The following is a 4,220-nucleotide window of genomic DNA, read 5'->3' on the forward strand; positions in this document are numbered from 1 at the left end:
CCTCCTGCACCTATTTTCTATGTTTCATTCGCTAAATGTATTGCGCCTGAGCCCACGGGTAATTAGTAGTCTGTTTGGTGCTTCCTGGGAAACGGGAGGGGACTTATACTAAGTTCAGGGAGCAAGGTTAAATGAATATTTGTTAGTACAGCTACGAATTAAGGATAGACTGCACATTATTGATCTGTTCACTATTATGGAATAGCAAACTCTGCCATGGACTTGCAAACCAGAAGCTACTTGAGATAGGTGTACAGCACCATATCAATAATGTAACTGAGGCTGGTTCAGTGAAATATCCCCAAAGGGCAGAACTGTAACTGCCTCACAAATCCACTGGCGCGGTTCAACCCCGACCTCCGGCGCTGTGTGTCGTTTGCACTTTCTCCCTGTGACTGTGTAACTTTCCCCGGGTGTACTGGTGTGGGTTGTCAGGTTACTTCACCACTATGAATCTGGAGTGTGAGGGAATAAATGGGATTGAGGTAAATGCGTGGTTGTCTTCTGCTCCACTACTCTAAAGCCACAACAATCCACAGGACTCCAAAGTAGAAACTGCAGATACTGGTGACCCGGAAGAACGTATGAAGTGTCTCAACCCAAAACGTCACCTATCCATGTTCTCCAGAGGTCCTGCCTGATCTGCTGAGTTACTCCAGCACTTTGTGTCCCTTTGTGTGCAAGACTCCAATGCTCCACTTCAGCCTCAATCACTGTCCCACAGCGTAGAGGGAGGAGGTATAGGGACCTCCCTTGACTCCGTCCAAGGACACTGACAGTGTTTTCAGGTGAGGCAGGTTCACTTGCACCTCCGCCAACCTCATCTAATGTATCCGCTGTTCGGGATGTGGACTCCTATATCAGCGAGACCAAGAACAGGCTCGGCGATCGTTTCGCTGAACACCTCTACTCAATCTGCCTAAAACTACATGATCACCCGGTTGCTAAGCACTTTAACTCCCCCTCCCATTCCCATTCTAACCTTTCTGTCCTGGATCTCCTCCAATGTTAGAGTGAGGCCCAGCGTAAATTGGAGGAACTGCACCTCATATTTCGCTTGGGTACCTTACACCCCAGAAGTCAATATATGAATATTGGTTTCTCTAACTTCAAGTAACCCTTACTTTCCCTCTCTCTCCATCTCACCCCCTTCCGTTCTCTGGCCAGTTTGACTGTCCCCCTGATTAAATACTATCTCTGTATATATTGTTGTCACCTTCTTCTAGCTAACAATGATCTATAGGGGGGTTGCACGTAAGGTCACTGGGTCATAGGGCTTGACGCACGGAGCAGCTCAATCCATCTGGAGGACATCCTTAACTTCCGGTATATGTTATTAATGCAAGAAACGTGTACTTTCCTACCTGTTAAAAACACCCAAAATGTTAAATTTTTGCACTGAAAAAAATTGTGGAAGTCGAGGTAAGTGTGAGAGACATGTACCCAACTTTAGAATTCCAAAAGTGAAGCGAAATCAGATTCAGATTCAACTTTAATTGTCATTGTCAGTGTACAGTACAGAGACAACAAAATGCAGTTAGCATCTCCCTGGAAGAGCGACATAGAATATGATTTCAATAAATAAATCTATTTACATGCGTACAGTCATAGTGTTTTTCCTGTGGGAGGAGTGTCCGGGGGGGGGGGGGGTGATTGGCAGTCACCGAGGTACATTGTTGAGTGGCGTGACAGCCGCAGGGAAGAAGCTGTTCCTGGACCTGCTGGTCCGGCAACGGAGAGGCCTGTAGCGCCTCCCGGATGGTAGGAGGGTAAACAGTCCATGGTTGGGGTGAGAGCAGTCCTTGGCGATACTGAGCGCCCTTCGCAGACAACGCTTGCTTTGGACAGACTCAATGGAGGGGAGCGAGGAACCGGTGATGCGTTGGGCAATTTTCACCACCCTCAGCAGTGCTTTCCGGTCGGAGGCAGAGCAGTTGCCATACCATACTGTGATACAGTTGGTAAGGATGCTCTCGATGGTGCAGCGGTAGAAGTTCACCAGAATCTGAGGAGACAGATGGACCTTCTTCAGTCTCCTCAGGAAGAAGAGACGCTGGTGAGCCTTCTTGACCAGAGTTGAGGTATTGTGGGTCCAAGAGAGGTCATCGGAGATGTTGACCCCCAGGAACCTGAAGCTGGAAACACGTTTCACCTCCGTCCCGTTGATGTGGAAGGGGGTGTGCGTGCCACCCCTAGTCTTCCTGAAGTCTACAATGAGCTCCTTGGTCTTCTTGGAGTTAAGGGCCAGGTTGTTGTCAGCGCACCATGCTGCTAGGAGCTGGACCTCCTCCCTATAGGCCGACTCATCGTTGTTGCTGATGAGGCCAATCACCGTTGTATCATCTGCATACTTGATGATGGTGTTAGTACCATGTACAGGTGTGCAGTCGTAGGTGAAGTGGGAGTAGAGGAGGGGGCTCAGCACACAGCCCTGTGGAACGCTGGTGTTCAGGGTGAGGGTTGAAGAGGTGTGCTTGTCTAACCTAACAGACTGGGGTCTGTTGGTTAGAAAGTCCAGTATCCAGTTGCAGAGGGAGGGGTCGATGCCCAGGTTACCGAGTTTGGTGATCAGTTTAGAGGGTATAATGGTGTTGAATGCTGAGCTGTAATCGATGAACAGCATTCTTACGTAAGTGTCTCTGTTGTCGAGGTAGGAGAGGGCGGAGTGAAGTGCCGTTGAGATGGCATCCTCCATACTCCTGTTCTTGCGGTAGGCAAACTGATAGGGATCCAATGTGGGGGGTAGGCAGCCTTTAAGGTGTGCCAGGACCAGCCTCTCGAAGCACTTGGTGATGATGGGAGGAAGTGTAACTGGGCGGAAGTCGTTGAGGCCCGCCGCAGCGGAGTGTCCTGGCACCGGCACGATGGAGGTGGTTTTAAGGCACGCGGGGACAACTGCTTGGGCAAGTGACAGGTTGAAGATGTCAGTCCAGACGTCTGTCAGCTGCGCAGCACAGGCCCTGAGGACGCGCCCGGGGATGCCGTCAGGGCCAGCAGCCTTACGTGCATTAGTCCTACTCAGTGCCACGTACACGTCGTAGGGGGTGAGTGTGAGGGGCTGGCGATCAGCAGGGATCGAAGGTAAAGGAAATGAAGGTAAAGAGAAGCGAGAGCTAAAGGGACAACATCAGCTAAAGTGCTTGGTAAACATTGGTCGTGCAGATATCGGAATTGAAAATATTGGGAATTATTGCGTTTGCTCACTGCATTTCATCAACAGTAAGGCATTATTTATGTTTTTTCTTGATTCTGGTATCTAAAAAGTCTCAGAAGTGATCAATCTGGCTTTAAATTTTTCTTCAGATGCGTTTTCATTTTGTATGTAAAAACCAACATGAGAACCATGGGCGATTTAAAAAAATTTTAAGGCCAGATTTATCACTTCTGAAACTTTTTAGATGCCAAAGGAATCAAGAAAAAACACAAATATTGCCTTAGTTGATGAAATGCAGTGAGCAAACGGCCAATGTTCGCTAAGCACTCTGTCTGTTGTTGTCACTTCAGCTCCCGCTTCTATCTACCGTCATTTCTCCTCATGTTTGGAATTGTGAAGTAGGCTAAATGTCTCACACGCTTATCCCGATTTCCATAATTATTTACAGCGCAAAAATTGACAATTTCAGCGGGTTTTAACGGGCCCGCTACGCTGGAAACAATGGTAAGTGCCTACCTGCAGTTCATCGCGTGTACTCCATTTGGAATAGCGTAGCAACAGTACGGGTCATGGGTCGTGACCCGACTGCCGTGAAACCTCCCTATTCTACATTTTCCTTGATTTACATCCCCTTTGATGTCTCGTTTTCACACCCTACACTTCCTTATCTCTGTGTCTCCCTCTCCCCTGACTTTCAGTGTCTCGACCCAAAACGTCACCCATTCCTTCTATCCAGAGATGCTGCCTGTCCCGCTGAGTTACTCCAGCATTTTGTGAATGTCTTCGGTGTAAACCAGCATCTGCAATTCATTCCTATACTTCTCATCTACTCCCTGTCCTTTCGGGGCAATTTACAGAGTTCAGTTAACCCACAAACCAGCACCTCTTCAGGATGTGGGAGGAACCCGGTGCACCCGGAGGAAACCCTCCTGATCACAGGGAAAACGTGCAAACGCCACACAGTCAGCACCCGAGGTCAGGATCGAACCCGGGTCTCTGCTGCGGCTCCACCAGCTGTTCCGCCCTTCGCACTCGCGTTTTCGCTGATCTGCAGCGTTCAACTTAC

General features: G+C 48.9%; 1 protein-coding gene across 1 annotated transcript in view; it reads right to left on the reverse strand.

The window, feature by feature from the left end:
* kif27 (kinesin family member 27) overlaps positions 1-4,220 on the reverse strand; it is an 81,264-nt gene that overhangs the window by 76,883 nt on the left and 161 nt on the right.

The sequence above is a fragment of the Amblyraja radiata genome, chromosome 3, assembly GCF_010909765.2.
Source record: "Amblyraja radiata isolate CabotCenter1 chromosome 3, sAmbRad1.1.pri, whole genome shotgun sequence".
In the NCBI taxonomy this organism is placed as follows: domain Eukaryota; kingdom Metazoa; phylum Chordata; class Chondrichthyes; order Rajiformes; family Rajidae; genus Amblyraja; species Amblyraja radiata.